We start from the raw sequence: 10,843 nt of genomic DNA on the forward strand, positions 1-10,843 counted from the left end.
CGGAGCAGGAAGGCAGTTGTATCCTGGAGTCGAGAGACACCGAGAGAACTCAGCCTTGACGTACTACTGGCGCTGCCGTAGCCCGCTCTTGTGAACCATCGTCCTGCCTGCTGGCGCTGCCGCGGCCTTCTACAACATCCATCCTCGTCGGGACCTGCTGGCGCTGCCGCGGCCCGTTGTAACGACCATCCTCACCGGGACCTGCTGGCGCTGCCGCGGACCGTACATCGACCATCTTTCCGGGACCTGCTGGCGCTGCCGCTGCCCGTTGTAACGACCATCCTCACCGGGACCTGCTGGCGCTGCCGCGGACCGTACATCGACCATCTTTCCGGGACCTGCTGGCGCTGCCGCGGCCCGTACCAACTAAGCTCGAGGATTGTGAGCTAATCATCATCTCATCCAAACTACCTGACTGGTAGACAGACTGTCCCGCTACCCCGTACCCTGCTTTGAGAGACTTGAACCGAGGGGACCCCTGAGTCCAGACCTCCTTGTACCATTCAACCGTACCTTAAGAAGTGCTTATAAAGAACACTGAACCTTATCCGTGTGTGGTATCTGTCTGTGGGGGGGAAGTTACTTGTCTGTACGATCGCTGGAGACGGCTCTCCCCGGAGACCTCTCCTCCTGACCCCGGCCGACCCTCCCGGTCCGTCCATCCTTTCTAACACCCCTCTTACTGATGTGATCTGCATTCCATTGGAGCTGATAAACATTCTCATTGGAACAGCTAAATCCACTACAGGAGAAACTACTTTTGGCCACGATTCCTGCATTTCCTGATCACCCAGTGGTCATGTCCGCATTCAATTTAGCAGTTGCGAGAGAGTGGACTGCTCAGTATTCACCATAAGTACAGCTTCCACTGCCAAGTTCATAGTTCCACGATCTCTCATTGTGTAGGCACGTGCTGACCAGCAATGTAGCTGAGAGGGATTGTGATCTGGAAATATGACTGAGCTGTTTCTATTTACCCTCGAGACCAGACAGACATTCAGGACAAGCCTGCAGAAATCTGCTTTAGCTGACATGTGAGGAAAAGACCTTCATGCCTGTGGGTGAGTTGCTAGTCTATGTCATTCAGGAGAAGTGACCCCCTGCCAGTAAGACACTGAGCCCATATGGGTGAGAGGAACTATTGGAGTAGCCATTGTGGTACACTTTCTTCAGGAGCACGAGGTTACCCCTAGTCAGCTGCACAGGAGCCATCTATCATCTCCATGAAGGTTTGCTGTCTTTTTTGCTCGTGAGGGTGGGCCACCTCGTCCTTGCTCCCATATTGTGAGGTGCCTGTGTGTGCCCTATGGTTAACTCCAGAGTGATTGAAAGTTTTGTTAACTTCATCCTCTGGTTTTGGGAGTAAGAGAAGTAACCAGAGGAGGACATCTTGAGCCTGGGGACATGACCATAGCATTGTATCCACAGCAGTTCCAGAGATATTTAAATTTAAACCCATGGTGACTACATCAAAAAGTACATTATCTCTGGCTTTGCCCTTGCCTTAATGGCAGATGTTGCTGGTGCCTGGTTCTGTGGACCCCTTTACCACTAGAATTCTTGTCCGCAAACACTTGGTTTCACAATATAAGCACTGAATTTTTCCATACCATCTCTATGTAAGCAAGTAAGTAATCTTTATTGTGTATAGTTAATTAAAACCTGCCCAATATACAAACCAATAAAACCACTCAATTTTCAAAAGGTAGACGAGATATTAGAGCTTTTAAAAAATCGAATAGATAAAACGTAATTACCAAAATGAGCTAAACAAGTTTCCTCTTCGGCTTTTGCCCAAGGCAGATCCTTAGCTGTTCCCAGAAAAAACAGGGTTGAGTTGACAGTTGATTGCAGTGTATGCTCATAGATGTTTGAGCTTTGGTGTGCAAATAAGCAAAGGGAGTAGCAGTTTGAAAAGAGTGGCACCTCTGAGAGAACAGCGGAATGATTTCTGAACAGTGATGCTAAAAGAGCATTTAAAAATGGCACGCTGTTAGAAATGATAGTCCTCAGCAGCAGTGATGTTGGTTGGAGTCTTTGAATTCCCACAATCCTTTGTGCCAGAGGAGTAGTTGTTTTTTATGAGGTGAGTGTGGGCGGGCCGGGGCGTTCCAGAAGCCGTGTCTGTGCTTGCACTTGACAGTTTGTTTTCTACTAGTGCTAAAAATGTAACTAACTTGCAGTTTATTTGGTTTGAAATAAGCTATCACAGCCTGTCTCCGCGAGCGGATCCCCCGCTGGTTGAACTGCAGTTTAAGCAGACGAGACGTCTCCCCCTTCAGGCTGATAAATGTGCAGATCAGTCCTCATTTCCATTGCTGCACAGGCCGCAGCGCGATGGTATTTACCATCTCTATGGGTATCGCAGTGTCCTGACACCAGCAAACTTACCAAATGGTGGGTTTGACTCCTTTGGACTGTGTCCTTTCGCCATAGGCACTAAAGGAAGTGCTTGTGTGTGCCAAGACTTGATGGGTACTTCATTGTTTTGGCAGGAGGGTTTGTTTGCAGTTTGTTCTCTGGGTCCAGAAGTGTTTGTATCAGGTACATCAAAACCTCATTTACATTGCATCAGCAGTAACTGAAACAAAATCTCTGGAGGTCAAATATAGAGTTACTTTGCACCTTTCAAGTGTAGCAAAGTGAACTTCTGTGCTTTAAAGTTTTGCACTGTGAGCTTGAGATTTGATATTACCGTTTTACATACCCAATCCATAAACGATGACTTTACATTTAATCCAAAGACGTGAGTTTGAGCTTTGCAAACAACTCTGAAGGGATAACATTGGCCTATGACTGTAAAATAATGTTTGGGGTAGTATCTCTGGCTAGGCAGGGCTAGAAACTTCTGATTTTCTTTGCTGATTCATCATTTATGTGTAGTAAAGTATTCTTAGGGTATATATTATCTTTTCCAAAGGAAAACGCTGCTTTGAGAAGTAGCCTTCTTATCTCTGGAGTTACTGTGTTATCTGTTTTGTGAGTATCTAACCTGCACCACCTGCATGATTAAGAGCTTTGGAATCCTAAGAATCAAGTGCTAAGGAGAGATACTAGGTCAATCAGTTCGGGCGTCTAATAGTACAATGACCCTTGTAATTCTGTGCTAAAGAACTCCAATTGTCGCAATCGGGCCCATTAACCCCCTATTGCAGAGGAATAGTGGCTCACATAGCAAGTGATAGATGAGTTTTTAATTCAATGTAATAAAACTAGTACTGCCCTTTGTAAGTAATAGCAAATGAAGAATGCAAGCACTAAGAGAAGAATATAAGCAAGTAATAGTAACGCAAGCATCCCTCAGGGTCTCCTTTTATCCTTTATCTTGATTTGTGATTATGTTATTTTCAATAGCGCAAAGACAGTTTGGCGTTCACAGTCCTCTTTACATTTTAAAATACAGGACATAACACATCACTACCAGGCATGGCCTTGCCATGCCCAGCAATCCTCTGAGCCCTCCTGGAACTGTTAAGTATCTGAAGGGCTCTGCTTTGAGTTTCTAAACCCCCTGTAATTTAGGGATGCACAGGATTTCCCCAGACTGGGTAACTTCAGTAATATCTAGGATTAGTAATGCTGGGGTGCCCAAGTACCCTTTGGCAAAAGGGTAATCCCTAGGATTATGTCCCTGGTACCTTGGAGAAGGTGCCATCAACACAGGACATGTGAATGTAATCTCATTTATCTGGCTAAAGGTTCACCAAGGTCAACTAATCTGTTGTCAATATCGTTAATCACTTCTCGGTCGCTGAAGAGTCTAAAATTGGGCACTTCTGATCTTGCAGAGATTACACAGATTCCTAAAAATCACAATCCTACTATGCTTTTTGAAGCATTTCTGAATACAGCCAGAAGTATTGAAGAAGGTTAGGAAGACTAGATCAATCACTTGGTTGGCTGTACCCACTAACAGTCCATTCATGCGTTAGAGAATCCACAGGTCAACGATGCATTAATTAGATATTACATTTCTCTCTGTTGGACTGACTGTTTTATTTTCACTTCCATCTCTTTTCTTAGCTTCTCTTTGTCTTTGAGTAAGCCATGTACATCTTGTATTAACATCTGTGGAGACTTTGTGAATTTGGGCAAAAGAGAATTGTCATTTGCTTAATGTAATGATTCACCCCGTTGGAAGATGGGTAAGAATGTTAGCAGGTTCAAATTTGATTTACTAACATGAATGGTTGGCAATGTTATTTTCTCCTGTCTGAATGAAGTAGGGTCGATGCTTTACATTATCAGTATCCTGTCCATGTTTCTCTTTTTACCTACCAGTCGAAACTACTGAGTTCATTTGACCACAACATGTCAGTGTAGTCCTGGATTAATTAATAAAACATTGAACCCCAAAAAACCTCTTCTTTCCCGACCATGGAGTTCTATCCAGTGTGCATTGTCTTGTGGTAGCTGTACTACTCTTCAGTCGTACATTCAGGGAATCTCAAAAGCATTTTGTATTTTTTCAGATATCGCCTATCTGCGCAATCCTGTTCGTTTAGACCTTGTTAAACTGTTTTACAGTTAAACGGCCCGAGCGGAGAATTTGAATGCACTGGGGACTTTTAATGCATTTATGGACGCCTTATAATGAGCACAATGAATTGAAACAATAAAATTGTTTTAAAATAAATTAAAGCAAGCTGATTTAATTGATTAGATCTTTTTTAGAAACATGACAAAATGATTTTGCGCCTAAGGATTCAATTAAGAAACCCAACGGGATATTTAAGCGGTGCTAGAGGGGAGACACAATCCTATCTCAGGACTAGTGCTTCACGGGCACCTTCAAATTCTTAGATACATGCCCACCTTCCATTATCATTTGCGTATTGTTATCATCTATTTCGTAAATACATTAAGATTGCATCATCTGTCCCATTGTAACATTCTCACGTCTCCCCCTTGCCTTGGATTTAAACTCAGCTGTTGCATTGTCCAACAGGTTTCACTGCTGATGATACTTTATGTACTGTTCTTTTTTTACTATTTAATATTTTTCATTGTCAAATTCCTACACCAGTTTCCAGGCTTATCTTTTCCATTTATCTTTCATTTTATTCCTTCTTCCTCTTTTTATTTTGACTAATCTATTTGCTTTCTTTTCTCTTACATCTTAAGTGTTCAACTATCCATTGCTTGAGTATGGTTTGACTAGTCTTTGAAGCACTACTCATCTATTGTGTGCATAGTTTTTCTCTTTTTTTATTTAATAGGCATAGACAGTGTGCCCATGTCATTTGATTGATGGTCATCAATAAAGGATGATAAATCTGTTGCATTAATTAACATGATTATTTTCACATAATTGGGGACCATTATCTTTGCTTGGACTTTAAGACCATACATATATCATGTCCAATTTCTTGAGTTTTGATCTCATGTTCAAGAATTACTCCCATTTTTCATTGACATTTTGAACAAGCAGCAGATTCCTAAAAATGATTCCATTTATCTTTCCTTCTCTTTATTGTTTTGCATTGTTGGCCTTGGTCGTAGGAAGAATGCAATTGCTGGTTTTTATAAAATGCATACTTGTGGGATTCGTCACACAGACATTGTGTACTCGCTGAATGTTACTGGGCAATTAGAAGTTTTTGTTCCAGGGTTTCTGGCTTACATTTCTCTGAGAACCTTATTGTATTGTCCCACTCACGTACAGCAGAGATTACAAAATGTCTTAATTAATTCTTCATGTTTCTGTCCTACATTTCAGCACCGGCCTTTATCCTGTGGCTGGGCCATGTTCACGGTTGTCTTGGCTCTTTCTTTAATTTTCTTCTCTCATCTCTACTTCATCCATTCTGTGAGTATGTTTACTCCTGCCTCCTTTCCTGGAATTATTAATGCATCACTGGGTTTCTGTCATACACTTGATCAGTTGTCATTTTTAAAGATGACAGTTCTTGTAGTAGAGTCTGCTCTGTAACTGATTGTGCATCTTTTACTGGCAGTGGTAGTTTGTTCTTCTGTTTTTTCTCCATGGTGACCATTGTTGGGAATGAGTAGACATTGACATTGCATTTATATTGTGTGTATCCTATGGTGCGGAGCTGTTGCCCAGCCTCACAGAAGGCTCGAACTTGTGAAATGTTCTAAGCTGTTGAGTGCAGCCTCAACCACGCCTATATTATAAGAATAGTTTGTAACATGTAAAAGCTTTCTATACCGTGAAGTTACTTTACCACACATTTACTTTTTTGCAATCTGGAAATGGAAAAGCTAGTAATAGATACAGGAATAGGTCATATGCACAAAAGAACCTTTCAGTGGACCTGCATGTTCAAAGTAAATTCCTACTTGATCACTGTGCACTCGGCCTAGGGCACACATTGAAATCGGCTTGTGTGTTTGTTGATACAGGGAATTATATATAGCGTGGGTAGCGAAACCCCATATACCCCTGCCACTGATGGGAGTGCAGGACTGATGTGGGTGTGCACAAGATTCAGTGACCGGAAGGATGATATTGGGAAATATAGTATGGATTTCCAAAATGTCACTGGAGGTTGACCACAAGAGTTGATTTAGACAACTATTGCCAAACTGAGTTGGTGCTGAGATGACTGGTTGAGAAATGCATATTTTAACCAAAGGACAGTTTTGATTATTACCCGCGCCTTCATTTGTGGACTAGGAACTTCAGAACTGATGAGCAGGCTAATGCTTGCAGGGCTGTTCTCAGAAGTGCAGTGATGTTAAAAACATGAGATAAGCCCCCTGCTTGGAACCCATTGAATAAAAGTGAAATTACTTGAAAAGGGATTACAAAGCTTACTTTTCATAGGGTACCAACATGCCTTGACATTCCAATATCGGATGAGATAATTGGCTGCCTGGAAATATCTCTTTCCTGTAGACTGTCAGGCGGGCATCATATTGGGCAGCTCCTGGGATTAGAGCTGACAGCTTCTTTCAATTTCCGAAGAAAAAGCATACAGGTTAGCATTCTTTCCTCGGCTTCTCTTCTACGCAGTTCACCAAAAGCTTCAGTGGGGTTCATTTCATGCCTTATGCCTTCCTGATGAACTTTGAAACTACCTGGAAAATCATGGGTAGAAGCTTTGTACAAGCTGGTCAATCTTCCTCCATAATTTGGGTACCACTTGTTCAATGACACTCCTCACTTGGGATCCATTTATCAATCCCAGGCATCTTAAATTGTCTGACCTCCTACTTTGGATCTTAGAAAATTAGAAACATGTAGAAAATCAAAGTACTATGTACCAGGCTGGACATTCTTTTTAACAAACCGATCCCTCTAGAAAGCCATTGTCACAGACAGGGAATTAGGGCCTTACTGGAATCCATCAGAAATGTTCATGTGCTTCACCAACAATAGTGGAGTTGAGCTTACCCCAATGGAAGTTTCATCCATTTTCCATAACATTATTGAACAAGTCTTGGAAGTCCCTGACCTCTTGGAGTCTCTGAGTTACACTGATACCACCGTGCACAGTGCACAGATGCAGAGGAGGCACTCGAATGAGAAATGCTAAGGCACTCAGTTGTACCAGAGCTTTGTGGACCTTAGGTGTTTGGAAACAACAGAGACCGATGCCTTTCAACACCCCTACCTCAAGGTACGCTTTTCGTTCATCTGAAAGCAAGTGGAACCTCTGTAGCAGTTTTATGCAAATGTAACTTCTGGTCCCACAATGGCGGTAGATTGTTACCTTTTGTAGATGTGCACCATGAGAGGCTGTCCTAATTTTTTCTCAATTTGAGTAAGGCTGTTTGTGAAATCTCTAAATCGGTGTTGCATTGGCCACTTTATGGCACAATTTTACCCTTGCAAATTTCTAATGGAAGTGACATACCTGTTTAAAAATGGTTACCAGTTTTAAAATTAATCTATTAGACAGAAAGCGCAATGCGTCCTGCTCGGACCTGCAGGTTGTGAACATTAGCGAGCTTGCATACTAAGTGTAGTGCAGGACTAATTTTTGGAATGCCGGCTGTCGATTGCACTTTGGGGTTGAAGCTTCTTCCTGCAGTGGTCCATAAAAAATCCTTTGGCATACAGGTTTTTTTTGTTGCTATGTGTCGTGAGGCTTTGCTCATGCACATACGTTTTGGTGGATACATTTGTTTGTGTACCAAGATACTAGCACACATTCATCGACTGTATTCTCGTCCCCAGTGCTCACACACTACTACACTATCTGTACTGTATGTCAATTAGGTATTTTTCGTCGTTTTAATTCTTATTCTTATATTTACGTTCACTCCAAAGGGCATTTTAGTGCAAATAACAATGCTTCTGTTAACAAACACTGAAAACAGGAAGGGCAAAACTGGAAACTAGATGAAGAAAAAAATGAAGTTTGATAGGGATTTCATGGGCCAGAAATATTTGAGGAACTTCTCTTTCTCTGCGTTTTACCAAATTGTCCACACCCATATATGCTAGTGAATATGCCCCAATTTTATTTTTGTAGCCGGTGGTCATTCTGTCAAGTATTTTTCTTGAGTGGTTAGAAACCAGTTGAGTGATGTAGACAGTGGCAGGTGGGCATCCGAACAGCTGGTGCAGAGGAGACCGGTCCTCAGTGGTGTAGCTAGCCACTTTGCCACCTGTGGCGGGCCCTTCCTTTGCTGCCCTGTGGCGGCCGCATGGAGGAGCAGGGAGGGGGTGCTGGTGATATGAACACGATGGCTGCCTGTGGCAAACGCATGGAAAAGCGGGGGGGGGGGGGGGGGAGGGGAGGGGTTGTGCTACGCCACTGCCGGTCCTCCTCTACCCCAGTAGTAACCGGCTTCAAATATTTAACGTTCCCTGCTGCTGTGGCGGGTTGTGTTTCATGACAGGAGACCCTTTGGAGAAAATACGATGCCAGGTTTGTTGGCAAGGCATAGTGAGTGACTTACCATTTTTCTTTCAGAAAATACCCCAAAGCTGGGCTTTGTCTCTGAAACGCAAAAAAGAAATGTCCCTGACACCCAAGGAGTTTTCTCACAACAAATGTGTGACATTCACGACGGCCCACCAGTGGCGGAATGAGGGTATAAGATTATAGTACATTGGGAACATGCTATATCCTTTGTTTGTGAGGGATGGCTGGCGGGATGGAGGGGTTCATCTAGGGAGGTTATCAAGTGTACTGTTGTGGTATCCTATGTGTTTTTAAGTGATGACATGGGATTTTGGTTGTGTTTTTTACAAAATAAAAATTGTTTTAAAAAAACATATGAGAGACATTTATGAGTTTTTCATGTTCATGATCATGAACATGAAACATTACCTTAATGGCGGTCATGAACAGGAAGAAATAGCATGGAAGGCTGTCCAAAATGGAGAAGAACTTATGATGCTGTCCAAAATGGTAACCCAGTAGCAGACTAGCTCCGTCATACAGCTTCTTCTGGTGGACTCGACTGAGACTTTGCCTTAGTAAACTCTGTCAGTGTCCCCACCAGTAAATGAGACGGAGGACTCATTGAGAGCCTAATTTTGAGTCATGGGGCATTAAATTCTGTCCCGTGTCTAAAATTCTGTTTACCCACGGAACGGAATTACGAGTTTGGTTTTATTTAACGCAGCCGATGACCATTGGATGCGTAAACGAACCCAACATTTGTTAAATTTCGGCAGGTCAAACATGCCGAAATTTATCAGGGGAAAACAGATGTTATTTACCGTATCATGCGAATTTTGGTGCGTTAAACATCAAAATCTGTCAGTTATTTCTCATGAACTCATAATAGGTGTTATTTATCACCCCTGATAAATCGGGTAAACCGTGTTATTGTCATTTATCAGGGGTAATCAATAACACCCCAGCTTGTAACCAGGCCCTAAATTTGTGTAACTAGACATCTGCTGATATATGGTGAATGACCCAGTTGCGCCTATCTCTAAATAAGGCCCTCAATGTAAAACTTTCTATCTTATTTTCGTCAATTTAATTTGAAATGGAATTTTTTTTTGGGCGCACACTTATTTTTTTGTCTTCCAGGTATTGCACGAACATTTTAGATTATTCATTGTAAAATAATCTTCAACTCTTGTTTGTGCAGGTGTAACAACCCCTGGGTAAAACTATATTCCTTGAAGGTTTTACTGCTCGTAGAATTGTGACAGCTACAAGCTCAGTGACATATGGCTGTACCAGTATGAACTCAGTTTGCCCCTGCTGTGAGATTATGTATGAATAGAAATGAGCAGCCAGGTTTCAGAAGAAGCGTTCATATGGGCATTTTCATTCGCTGAGTGTCTGGTGAGAGAATATACATGAAAATGATATGTGTGTTCATGTGGGTGAAATATTGTCATGCTGGAATTAGTAATGTGCACTTCTGTCATAACGTTTTAGGGGGTGCAGAAGAACTGAAACCCGCTGCATAAAACAACACAGATTCCGACGTAGCCTGGATGCAGAAATGACCACTGTTGGAGAGGCTGTAATGCTATCTTTTTATGCACCCCGTGTATTTAGTTTGACAAAGCCTGTCTGAGTTACAAAGCCAATAAAGCACCTTGCATTGTATTGTGTTGCATTTTATTGCGATAGCGCTGAAACAAAACAATCAATTGCTGAATTCTGTCACGGCTGAATCCATCTACACATAAACAACCAGTGATGTCCACTGCTCGAATAGTGTATCTTGAGATATAAAACAGATAGAGAGAGTAGGAGAGTGTATGGGGCCTGTATTTATTATTTAAAGTCTCCAACATCTTGCAGTTAGATTACAGCAGTGGGACCAAGAAAGGAATGCTTCAAATCAATCATTAACTTAGAATTTACTGCCAGATTCACTGGGCCTGATGAACAAAAGCTTTTTGAAGTCAGTGCTTTCCAAAACGACAGATTTTAAGACCCCAAAAATGTATGTC

The 10,843-nt window shown here is 42.2% G+C and overlaps 1 long non-coding RNA gene across 1 annotated transcript in view; it reads left to right on the plus strand.

Annotated features, from left to right (window-relative positions):
• The window catches only part of LOC146861146 (uncharacterized), a 332,017-nt gene extending 321,524 nt beyond the window's left edge, over positions 1-10,493 (plus strand). Inside the window, exon 3 of the long non-coding RNA XR_014979234.1 lies at positions 10,320-10,493. This is a non-coding gene — a long non-coding RNA (uncharacterized LOC146861146). The remainder of the gene's footprint in view (positions 1-10,319) is intronic.
• Positions 10,494-10,843: the final 350 nt, after the last annotated feature.

Source organism: Triturus cristatus, chromosome 3_1 (genome assembly GCF_964204655.1).
Source record: "Triturus cristatus chromosome 3_1, aTriCri1.1, whole genome shotgun sequence".
In the NCBI taxonomy this organism is placed as follows: domain Eukaryota; kingdom Metazoa; phylum Chordata; class Amphibia; order Caudata; family Salamandridae; genus Triturus; species Triturus cristatus.